Source organism: Adiantum capillus-veneris, chromosome 18, assembly GCF_014529385.1.
Source record: "Adiantum capillus-veneris isolate H3 chromosome 18, ASM1452938v2, whole genome shotgun sequence".
Lineage (NCBI taxonomy): Eukaryota > Viridiplantae > Streptophyta > Polypodiopsida > Polypodiales > Pteridaceae > Adiantum > Adiantum capillus-veneris.
In genome coordinates this window covers 136978006-136991519 of record NC_140948.1, presented here as the reverse complement: position 1 = coordinate 136991519, position 13514 = coordinate 136978006, and the positions used below count along the sequence as shown (strand labels likewise).

General features: G+C 39.1%; 1 pseudogene; it reads right to left on the bottom strand.

The window, feature by feature from the left end:
* Nucleotides 1-1250: 1250 nt before the first annotated feature.
* Nucleotides 1251-13514, bottom strand: part of LOC147436492 (aspartic proteinase 36-like) — a 54910-nt pseudogene continuing 42646 nt past the window's right edge.

Genomic DNA, 13514 nt, shown 5'->3' with positions numbered 1-13514 from the left:
CATATAAGGGGTCCCTCCTACGGTTCTGCCCTCAATCGACCCCTCCATGGAAGCTCGCAACGCCAAGGAGAGAGAGGGTTGCTTCGGACAGAGGGAGGCCATGCCTTACGCTTTGATTGCAAGAGAGAGAGAGAGAGAGAGAGAGAGAGAGAGAGAGAGAGAGAGAGAGAGAGAGAGACGTTGCATGCTCCATGAAACCTTCCCCCCTCCTCCATGGCTCCTTCTCCCCTAGCTCTGATACCAATATAAGGCCTAGGGTAACTGAACCTGGGATCCTCCTCCCTACCGCCCCTTATATAGGCTAGCTCCTAGCACTTGCCCTAAGCGGATCCCCAGTCCGCACTGGTCCAGTCCAGGCCCTTGGCCTAGGTCCCTGACCCCCTAGGTTGGGCCTTGCCCCGTAGGACCCTTGTCTTGACAAATAGAATATAGAAACTGAGCTAGAATAGTTACTGAACTGAAATACTCTATTGGAACTAGGAACAGACTGAATGACTGGAAAAGTGTTTCGAATTCAGATTCAGAGTTTATGAATACATGAAATTACAGATTGAAGCTTAATGGACCATTGTATTAATGATTACAGAGTAGAGTTACAAGTGAAGAGATTGTCACTCAAGACAGCTTCGAAAACTAGAACCAAGAGACTAGAAGTAAGAAGTCAAAGAGTGAAAACATCCCAAAGTACAATCCGCCCGATTACAATTTAATGGGTCCTATTTATAGCCTCTTGAGGTTACTGTGGTAACGGCCATGGTAATTACTAGCTGGTCCGCTGTCCGGCTTCCAGGAGATTATTCCCACCTGTTGAGGCTGTCTCTGTCGTCTAACCTGCCATATGCATGTGCCTTGAACTCCAACCTACGGGTTCAAACACCGATAACTTGAACTCCAACACAAGGGTCCACATTAATTATACAAAGTATTGTTCGCCCCTCTCTGCCACTCAGAAGCGCCTCTCTAGCTGAAGCTAGTGGCAGCAACTATCCTCTAGCTAGAAATCTAGTGTTGTGGGTGGCCATTGTTGTTGCTACCATGTGTGCCTCTCTCTCTCTCTCTCTCTCTCTCTCTCTCTCTCTCTCTCTCTCTCTCTCTCTCTCTCTCTCTCTCTCTCTCTCTCTCTCTCTCTCTCTCTCTCTCTCAGGGAAGAATGGTATTATTCATTTCAAACAAGACAAGGTCTAAGATATTTGTTTTACAAAAACTTACAAATCTGGATATTCACAAGCCAGTATAAGAGGGGAAACCACTCAAATTATTAACAAGAGAAAAAATAACATGGAGAGTGATGTCGTCAATCTCAATATTGTAAAGCAATCAACATGTCCACGGCCAATTGTAGTAGAGAAAACTTTCATAGGCGGTCATGTTAATGTCACCACATTCACATGAGGAGATCAATTGAAATTGATCCAACCAATTTGCTGATTTTCAAGATCATAGACAACAAGCTTGTCCTTCAAAATGATGTCTCCCAAAATTATCAAGTGGGGGATTCTAGAAGGGGAAATTTCAAGCCCCATACAGTACAAACTGTCCTTGCCATATTCCAAGTGGATGAGATAATCACGAGGATATGCCCTCAACCTTGCTGCACTCTCAAACATGAAAATAACTATTGGAAACTCATCATCCACGCTTCCAAGGTAGACAAAGCAGTCCAAATCTAGATTTCTCAGCTATTAGAAGCCTTGATAGGCAAACACACTCGTGCTTGAAGACTAATCCAATTGAATCGGTTGACCATTCACTTGAATACTCTTCAAATTGACATTGTAATGCAAGTGATTTCTTTGCAGGGGTGTGTAAGACAAACCCGACTCGTTCACTTCACCAATCACAAGAATACCTCCTCCCTTTTCTTCACCTTCCAAGCAATGAGCAAACATTTGTAGAGTCTTCTTCTAATTTTCCAACTATAGAACCAATGACAAAGTTGACTAACCAAGTCCTAGAATTCCACCCAATGCACAACCAAATACAATCTACCACTTGCAAACATTGCACAACCAAATAGAAGGTTGGCACTATCTGTGCACTGACTGTAAGAATTTTTAGAATTGAGAGATTGAGAGAGAGAGAGAGAGAGAGAGAGAGAGAGAGAGAGAGAGAGAGAGAGAGAGATGTTGCATGTATGTGCTAAATATTGCAGAGAAATATCATGTAATATCTAACTTTGATATGTATGTTTCACTTATATAGTGGAATTGAGCTATAAAGTTGTCTTTTAGACATCTCATGTAGTATCTAACTTTGACATGTATGGTTCCCCTATGGTTATTCTTAAGGTGCAACTTGAGATTTAAAGTGGTCATATGTTATGGTCATTTATATGTTTACTTTAAATTAAAGCACTTTGTATTTTGTAAAGTATTCTAGTCCAAAGAATTGAGTATACTCTTTGATTACCAAGCTTTAAATCCTTTGTGGGAATCCTACAAAGTAGGTGGCACATATAAATTTGAAACATTGGTCTTTGTACAAGGGAAACCCAAAAAAAAACAACTTCATGAAGTTCTTGAAACTTCTTGTAAGCTATAATATTTTGTGTACATATAAGGAAGGGAGTCATGTTAATACTTTGGAATCCTTATGTAGGGGGTTATCGCCATAGATAGGGGGTTGGGATACCATGTAAGGGACCGTATATAAGGGGGTTTCACCCAGTGGTATGCACGCACGTGGCATCCCCTCCTTAGCATTAGTGAATCCTCTGTGTCAAAATGAGAACTTTCAAATGGGACCATGTTCGGAAGAGCCGGCAAGCTCTGTATACATGTGCTACAATTGCAAATATGATGATGCAGAGATGCTCGCAGCAAACAAATGCTTCATTAAAAACCATAAAGCTAACATGCAGGAGGCCATTAGAGTTGAACATGCAAATAGAACTGAGGCACAAGAAGCTTCAGGCCTTCAATAGCAAATGCCACATTAGCACTTGTGCTCTCTCTCTCTCTCTCTCTCTCTCTCTCTCTCTCTCTCTCTCTCTCTCTCTCTCTCTCTCTCTCTCTCATGAGAATGAGAGAGAGAGAGAGGGAGAGAGAGGGAGGGGGGATGGGGAGATATATATATGCATGTATATATAAGTATACACAATCTATATATATATATATATTTCTCTCTCCATCCCTTAGACAGAGAGAGAAGGAGGGGGGAGGGGGAGATATATATATGCATGTATATATAAGTATACACAATCTATATATATAAAAATATATATATATTTCTCTCCATCCCTTCTCTCTCTCTCTCTCTCTCTCTCTCTCTCTCTCTCTCTCTCTCTCTCTCTCTCTCTCTCTCTCTCTCTCTCATTCTCATGTGTAAATGGCCGGTGCCACATACATACATACATACACACACACATATGTGTGTGTGTGTGTGTGTTTGTGTGTGTATGTATGTATGTATATGTGTGTGTGCGTGTGTCAGGACAATGGTAGGACCAGTCCGGGCCAAGGGCCAGGACGGACATGCAGTCAAGGGAGTCCCTATATTTAGAAGACCAAGGGCCTATATAGGGCATGGCTGGGTGGTGATGAGCATGTTCATTTCCCCTGTCCTTTCACTGGTATCAGAGTAAGGTGGAGAGGAGGAAGGAGGGTGGAGCCATGGCGGGGAAGATGGTTTTCTTCTCAACACATGGTTTTCTCTCTCTCTCTCTCTCTCTCTCTCTCTCTCTCTCTCTCTCTCTCTCTCTCTCTCTCTCTCTCTCTCTCTCTCTCTCTCTCAATTGAAGAGGAAAGCAATCTATGGAGGGCATGGCTTCCATGTGGAGTTCTAGGCTACATGCAAACCGGGGTTGGGGTTCACGGAGTGTGCATAAACCCTTGACAGGCGGGGACGGGTTCACGACAGGTGCATAAACCCTTGTATGGCATAAAAAGCTGCTTGCATGGAGGACAATGGAGCCGACAGCGGTGTGGGTACCGCTTCTTACAGAGCCAAAACCTCAGCAGCGACCAGGATGGGGCTGGAGCAGAACCAAACAGCTTCGCCTTGCAAAATTAGACAATTCTCGTTTCTTGCCCAAGTGCATAGGACCATTGCAAGCGGCAGCGCGAGCAAATTTCTCAAGACGGCGCTATTGATGATCCGCCATCGCTACAGAGGAAGGTTTTGGGCACCTTTAATTGGTTAAGGGTGTGTGCCGGTGGGGGTGTGTGCCCACCACCGGCACAAACCCCTTCAAGTACATATGTATTCTAAAGGGAATGTGGAGCGAATTCGCCAGGTACGGCTGCACACCTTCCATAGCAATGCAACCCGGCGTTCGACAGTTTTCTGCAGAATTTTTTCGGAGACCGTCTAGGCCGCAATGTGTCAAATCCATCATGAATCCGACGGCTAACGCCATTTTGCAAGACCATCGGCATGATGTCAGGACATCGTGACCATGGACTCGACCTCGTCTTCAGAAGCTGTCAATAACATGCATTCAGGAATTTTGATGACAGTCATGTGGCAAGGAAGCTTCTCGGTTTCGGGAGGCAATCTACACACAAATTACAGACATGGTATGAATATTTTGTTTGCTTTTCTTACTTGATTAGTTACAATTATGCAGTGCAAGAAATTGCTAGGGCTGCAACACGCTTGGCATGCGTGGTCATGCCACATGCAACATATTGATAGCATAGCATGTCGATTCGCGGGATTACTAAGACGGCAAGCACAAAGTGCTTTTGTCGTGCCAACTTTTTGCGACACAAGCAAGCATGCACAGCATGTCTTGGACAATTCTTGTGCATGACTGCACGTTCAGCACTCCAAACACAAGCACAGCTTGTGACAGTTTGGAGCATTTACATTTTGAGCAAGGCTTTGACTCAAGATTGAACATGGTTCGCGGTTCAATGATGCTCGAAAACGCAGGCATTGTGGCCGATACAACAAATTGCTCGAAGGCATTTAGCAGGTAAACAATAGGAGGTCAATAAAAGATTTCAATACCGCTTTGTTTTCCTCAAGAACATGCTGCATCAAGACATGAGCAAGGCTTGTGCGCACCATGTTGTTATCAAATTTTCTTGCACCCATGGCTTCTCCGAGGCATAAAAACCTTGCACGGTTGGATCATGCCGAGGGTTGTGTATAGCAAACTTTGGTTGTCCAAAGACCAATGAATGGTTTGACCACCAAAATCAAGCAAGGCTTGAGTAAGTAATGATCTCGTTTCACAACAAGGCTTCTGTCCATGCCTCACACAGGTTAGGGCATGGTAGTGCTAGAGAATCTCCAGGAGATCAGCACTGTCTATTGCTAATCTTGATACAGGAGGCAACAGGTTCTAGACAGGACCAACCATTAACGACCATTTCAAGAAGCTATCAAGCAAATTGTTAGGGCTCGTTTTCACTGGAACATGGATTTCGTCTCCATAATCATGCCAAGCAGTGGGTCTACTAAAAAGTATCAGGCAAGACTTCCATGTTTGGACTCTGCTATGAGCATACAAACTTGGGACGGACTTGACAATATACCAGCCGGTTATTTCATGAGAAATAGACGGGCGTATATGATACAGAATACAGATCCGAACCTGTATCATATACGTGCAGTGGATATGGCTATGCGCCATTTTTAAGCGAGTTTTCTTCCATGGAATATCGGGCCAACTGGTTACAGCAACACCCAGGTTAGCCAAGTTCAAGTTTTCTTGTTTGTTTTCCTATTTACACTTTACTTCGCAATTACTGTCATTGTGCAAAGCAAAGAGTTTTGGCAATTTTATAGGAAGCACGGCTTCAGGGAACTGGCAAAATAGGGAATATCAGCTGACAGAATCCCTACCAGTCTCAACTGTGCACGGCACTTTTGGTTTTGATTCTCACTTTTGAGGCCATCATTTTTGCCAAGCGCTTCAAAATCTGTGTGCAAGGCATGCTAACTAGGTGGCATAAATTCCACCACTTCAAAGATTACGCTTCCGCTAACACACTCGCAACTCTGTCAAGGACAGAGTACGGATGGATTGTTGATTGCTATCAACACTCAACAATACTAGAAAGAACCTAAAATTTTGACTAGATTCACCGGCAAGGTGCCCCTTTCAAGTCATCCTCATACAGTCACGACCCTACACGGTAGATGGTCACGATTTAACTTGTGTTTTCTATTGCCTCTCTTGATGAGAGCGTCATACAGACAGATTGTGGAATGCTTATAGGATAAGCTGCAATTTGGGCATAAGATGTCTAAGAGCACACATTCTGGGCACACACTCTACAAATTTAAGGAAAGTTTCTCAGCCCAGCATGCTCTTGTTCTCTTTGTCTCTCTCTCTTTAAGGGAATAATGAAAATCTTCTAAGAAGCTTTTGATACATGTTTTGTTTGGGAGTCAACATGAGCCAAGATGCTCTAACTCTCAGCTAGAAATTGGCCAAGATGCCATTCACATTAGTTTTCATCGGTTTATCGATTGAATACTAATTGCCGTAAGAGCTAGGAGCCACATACAGGCTACTAAGAGCCATTGTCAAATTTTGGGTAGGACCCAACTATTGGCATTCCTTGGGTGATTGTTCTTAGGATCGAACAGATTTGCCCAGTGGAGTACACGTCAAACATATCAACGTTAATGGACGAGCAAGAGTCTTGTTATTTCGGAGGATTAGGGTGTCATTTTTGCACTATATGTTTCTAGTGCGATGCTCCAGTTGAGTTTTTGATACTCTTACTCTTAGATCAGCTGATCTATACCATGGAGTCTAGAGGCAGCAAATGGTTGGGGCAGCATGGCTGTTGACACGAGCTAGGCATCTTACTTTTGTGGATTTCTTGCTCTCTCTATAGCACTACAGAGTGTCTATGGACATACTACTTTTGGGTAAGACCCGGCGGGTGATTGCTACATCACCCCATAGGCATTAAGGATCACATTTTGATCTGCATTGAGGATCACAGTTGATCTCTCCCAGTTATATTTTCAAGGAAAGAATTCCGCAATCTACCACACGCGGTAGCGGACGAACACTTTTCAAGTTGATTCCAATCATTCTGTACACGGTTGACCATGTTGGTTACCGTTATCTGCTAGTTGATCAGTTTCTACAAAGAGTCTTACCAAGGGGTTTGACTACGCAGATTCTAATCCAAGGGCTTGGATTGCAAAGGCAACACCCAGGGTTTCCAGTGCAATGTTATTTGTTTTTTTTAGGTAGGGGAGGTGTCCTCTCCATTTGAATACAGGTAAGTGTACACTACGTTCAAATCTCCAGGTACGCATCTATTGATTTGGTGTTATTCCATTTTTAGTATGCTTTGCTTGGTTTTTCAAGACGTCTAAGTGCGCTTGAATGTTACAGAGCAATGCCAAGGGCATGTCGGCACAAAGTATTTTGGGCCAAGAGTCCAATCTATCTTTCTGTCTTATGCTGTTACGAACCTATCTGTAGGGTTCAATTTGGCACATGTTGTCACATGGATACAACATGGTCTAGGAACTCAAGGAGTTCGGTTTAGCCAGTGTGGAGCAATGAATGAGGGTCCCTCTCACTCTTGTCGTAAAGTGTTTAGAGCTACCTCCACACACAAGTACATCTTGTACTTGTAGGATGTTCTTCTTTAGACATCCTTAGTTGAGACATATTCCACATGTGGCGAATATGAGTCTCTGGGACTGACACTGGCGCCCCCTATTTCAAATATGTGTCACAACAAGTATCTAAGTGCTGGTCTCATCTATTTTCTAGACCATTTTTAGCACGACGTATCAGGAGCAATTTCATGGCCAGAAATTATCGGATACTTAGAATGCCTTGTTAAGGTACAAGTTTTGCTAAACAACATTACAGATGGTTGTTTATACATATAGCAAATGAAAAAGTTTCATTGTTTGTACCTAGAAGTGATCAATGTTTCACCTTTTATTATGGTTCAGACGTTTAAGCAAAGCTTGCAAAAGATTTCAAATGAAAGTATTTAGTTTCTTTTAAGAACTATTTACATTCCTGTTAATGTGTGCTAGGTGCATCACATTTGCCATAAGTATTGGCAAGAATTACCACGGATATACGGGTTTGGATTTGTTTTTTGCTAAATGCATACACACTAGGTATTATGGGTCCTAGTGTTTAGCAAAGGCTGATTCGGAACGGCATGCATATTCCTCAGGTTGTTGCTTATGAAGCATTTTTCACTCTATGTGCACTATCTCTATGAGATTACTTTTGAGTCTACTAATCACCAATAGAGGTCATGGCTCGGTTTGGGTGTTTGTGGATTTTTCAAGTTAACCACGATGGTTATTCCGAACATGGTTGATTCCTCAACAATGTTATATGCTACTGTGATTCCCCGTTTACCAGCCGTCTGGGAAGACTGTCTGTAAACCATGGGGGAAACACACCTCAGTACTGTCAGTATCCAAGGGGATTGACAGATTACAAAGTGTAATCTTGGCTACAGGATATGCAAAGTGCGTACATTAGCACCAAGAAATCAAATTCATAAGCATGTATTGCTCTTTTTGGAGTTTACGCATGTTGCGACTAGGTAGTCTCTTCATGTATAACTCAGGTTCTCAACCTTGAACACTCATTGGGGTGGGGTTGTTTACTGCTGATGAAAATTGGGGCCAAGTCAAGGACTAAAATTGGCTGATGAGTTATGTCAGCAATGGACTTTCATGGAAAGTGACAACAGGTACTCTTTTTGGTACACCTGTGTTGTGATAAACTCATTTACCATGCTCATGAGCGTTCTAAATGGAGTCTACACACTATGTTTGGATAGGAACCGGTACCATCAGATGGTTACAAATGGACAACAATGTGAAAAATCAAGATGTTACTCTTGGTTTCATTGAACCTCCTGCTGAACCGGGTTCCGCTCAAATGAACCATTGGATCCATGTGGGATGTTACGGTAGAAAACATTAGTGTTCTTATGAAGATACCATCACTTGTGTTTTCGCGGACGAAAACGCTTCTCCAAGGGGGAAGTAATGTCAGGACAATGGTAGGACCAGTCCGAGCCAAGGGCCAGGATGGACATGCAGTCAAGGGGGTCCCTATATTTAGAAGACCAAGGGCCTATATAGGGCATGGTTGGGTGGTGATGAGCATGTTCAGTTCCCCTGCCCTTTCAGCGTGTGTGTGTGTATGTATGTGTGTGTGTGTGTGTCTATATATATATATATATATATATATATATATATATATATATATATATATATATATATATATATATATATATATATATATATATATATATAGAGAGAGAGAGAGAGAGAGAGAGAGAGATTGAGAGATAAGAAAAAAATCTCCCTCCAAAAAGCTCGCTCCAAAAACTAAGGGTTGGAGAGCGCTTTGGAGGGAGCCTTTTTTTCTAACTTCTTAGTTGAGCAAAATCTGGAAAAAGCTCCCTTCAAAAGCTCCCTCCATTCCCATCCCCCATAGCTGATAGTTGGTTTTGGTTGTGTCATTGGTGCTTGAGCAAGGGTGGGCCATCTGGAAGGTACAAAATTTGGAAACTTTTTTCGTCCTTTCATACTCTAAAAGGGTGGCCACACAATCCCCAAGCCGCTCCATAAGGTCTTTGAAAAATTGAGCTACTAAATCCTCTCCTTCAAGGCTCTTACAAGCCATTTTTCCAAGGCCGGTCCGGAAAATAAAATCACTAACAACCCTCAAATATTCCTTCTAGATCCGATTACAAGAAATAGGGGCCTTTTTTGCCCTCTCTTAACTTCACCCTTGAAGCAATTGGGGGTGCCTCTTTGAGATTGAGTGAGCAGGCAAACATAGGGAGGGGGCTATCTGCAATGGTGAAAAAAAGTGCAGCAGAGTCTTAGAACGTTGTCTACTGAGAAGGGGGGGGAGAGGGTTGATCATCACTAATGGAATAACCAAAGACGTGCTAGCGGAAAGCGTTTTAGTGTAAGGTTTCCAGTTTCTGAAACCTTAAAGGTTGTATAAAGCTTAATCAAACTGATATGATTATTGAAAAAGCAATGTAGAATTGTCCGACCATGGCAAATACTGGTATTTTTGGAATCTTAAGCACAGCAAACCCCGGGCTAGAAATTTTCAGAATTGAATTCTGATAAAAACTGGCATAGTTACGACCCCTGGAAGTTTACACTGTGAATTGAGTAAAATAGGAAAAATTGAAGGGTTGCAGTTATCATTTAAGCATAGACTTTATTAAAGACCTCCTAGATATTTACAAGATATTTACCAATTAAGCAAAAATAGGTCAAAATATAGAAAAATTGATATTTTAAAAGCTGGCAGGTAATGGGAGGGTTATCAGTGACCTTCTAGGGACTCATTTAGCAGTAGGGGGAGTATTTTGACATGTATGGGGACTGCTTGAACTGCAAGCAACTGCCTTTTTCAGCCAGTGAGAGCTTATGAGTGCCAGAAAACTATAAATAGGACCCCTAGCTTCACATTTTACACAGACTCGGAGCCTTGATACTCTCTCTCTCTCATCTAGAGAGAACACTACGCAGAAATCATTAGAGATTAATCTCTAATTGATTAACTTAAACGATAATTAGCCTAATCTTTCTTAATTAGCAAGGTTAGATTAAGCTATTTTGTTAATAAATCAAAGATTAGGCATATGTATACTCATAAAACCTCTCTTAATCAATTAATCTCTATTGATTATTGTAATTAAGCTTAGTAATATTAAGTTAATTAATTATCCTATCATATTAGGACTGAAATTAGCCAAATTAACCATGAATTAATGGTAAATATATTAATTAAGCTTAAATTAAGTTGAGGTAATTATCAGAGTTGCACTAGACAGTCATTAAGCTGGGAAAATTATCCTATAATTTTTTGAATAATTTTCCTAATTAATTAGGCAGAATTACTCTGTTTTTTGAGCAAATTAAATAGGGAAAATTAGTAAACTGATTTCAAATGCTGTGATATATTTATCAGTGGTTAATTAGATATTAAGAAACCCATGATAATTAGGAGAAGCTCAGATAATTAATCTAGCTAATTACTTTAGCAGAAATACTCTATTTTTTGAGAAATTTAAATAGGACAAATTAGTAATTCGATTTCAAATGCTATGATATATTTATGAGTGATTATTTAGGTGTTAAGAAATCCGTGATAATTAGGAGAAGCTCAGAAAATTAATATAGCTAATTACTATAGCACAAATACTGTGTTTTTTAGAAATTTAAATAGGGGAAATTAGTAAATTGATTTCAAATACTGTGATATATTTATCAGTGGTTAATTAGATGTTAAAAACCCATGGTAATTAGGAGAAGCTCAGATAATTAATCTAGCTAATTACTTTAGCAGAAATACTCTATTTTTTGAGCAATTTAAATAGGGGAAATTAGTAAATTGATTTTAAATGTTGTGATATACTTATCAGTGGTTAATTAAGTGTTAAGGAACCTGTGATAGTTAGAAGAATCTCAGATAATTAATATAACGAATTACTTTAGCAGAAATACTCTGTTTTTTGAGCAATTTAAATAGGGGAAATTAGTAAATTGATTGCAAATGATGTGATATATTTATCAGTGGTTAATTAGATGTTCAATAACCCGTAATAATTAGGAAAAACTTAGATAATTAATTTATCTAATTACTTTACCAGAAACACTCTATTTTTAGAGAAAATTAAATAGGGAAAATTAGTAAACAGATTTCAAATGCTGTGAGATATTTATTAGTGCTTAAATAGGTGTTAATGAGCTCGTGATAATTAAGAGAAGCTAAGATAATTAAACTAGATAATTACTTTAGCCAAAATACTCTATTTTTTGGACAATTTAAATAAGGGAAACTAGCAAATAGATTCAAATTGAATTGATTTATTTACTAGAGGTTAACTAGATGTTATAAAATCCATGATAATTATGCTAATCTCAGATAATTAGTTTAACTAATTATATTAGTGGAATTACGCTGTTGTTAGGGGTAAATTAAAAGGGGAAATTAGTAAATCATGTGCTATAATTACATGCTATTTATCAAAGCTGTACTATTTAGTAAAGAGGCCGTGATAATTATGCCAAGGTTAGAAAAGAATTATATATATTTATCTAAGTCAAATTATACTATTTCTAGCTAAAAACTAAAGAGGGAAATTAGTAAATCATGTGCTATAATTACATGCTATTTATCATAGTTGTATTATAGGATAAAGAGGCCGTGATAATTATTCCAATGTTAGAAAAGTAGTATAGATATTTATATAAGTCAAATTATACTATTTCTAGCTAAAAATTAAAGAGGGAAATTAGTAAATCATGTTATATGATTACATGGTATTTATTAGAGCTATATTACATGATGAAAAGGCCGTGATAATTATGTCAAAGTTAGAAAATTAGTATAGATATTTATCTAAATCAAAATATACTAATTTTGGGTGATATTTCAAGGCGAAAATTAGTAAATCATGCTATATGATTACATTCTATTTATCACAGTTATCTTACATAATAAGGAGGCCGTGGTAAATATTTCAAGGTTAGAAAAGTAGAATAAATATTTATTTAAGTCAAATTATTCTAATTTTAGCTAAAAATTAAAGATAGAAATTATATAATTAAGTTAGAAAATAATAAGATAATTACTAGAGGTTAAAAATATTCTTATCTACCTGTGGTAATTATACCATAGTTAATTAGTGAGGTTAGAAAATTATAATTGATCAAAAGTCCTATTTTTAGCAAATGATTAATTAAAATAAATAGACTTTGTGGTTAAAATTTTTTAGAAAAATTATAGTAAAGTGTAAACCTATGATATCAAGTTAAGGAAATGAAATCTTTAAGAGAAATTAAATACAATAAATATTAAGCTCAAAATAAGTAGATTATTAGCTTAAAATTTGATGGGAAAATTAAGAAAAAGATATATAAATTTAAAACAAAGTTAGGAGAGCTTAGAAAACCCTTAGGGAAGCGGTGGAAAAAATTATCATGCCTGTATAGACAAATAAGTAATTACTAGGTCAAGAATTTATCAATTAAAACTATAAATTTAACCTTGGATGGGTTACGATTGAATACAAAGGTTAAGTCTAGATTTTGAATTATTTACCTAATGATTAGACGACCTTTTTATAAGGATAAGAATTTATGACACAAAAAAGAACCCGAGCAAATCCTACATCTGATGATGAGGACGTAGCTCCAAAACGAACTAGAGCGTCGCACGACGACGAAGCCGGGCCTAGTCGTAGGCCTACGGAGGAGAGTCTTCAGACGCCAGCGCAGCATCAGATGGCCAATCAATCCCGGGCGGGTGTCCCATTATTCAATTAAGTCTTTAATTAGTTTAAGTTCTTTTATAAGTTAAGCATTGCATACGTAAGGTTAGGAAGGATAAACTCTCTTTAAATGGAAGGTAACTTCCACGAACCCACGAGCAATGATTGTAACTAGGAAATAAATGATTGGGTTATGACTGGTTGAAATAGGAAAGATATGATTGATCATCCTTAAGACAGCTTGTCTCAAGACACCTCTGACTCCTTAGTATAAATTGATGATAATGATTGTCTTTCTAGCCACGG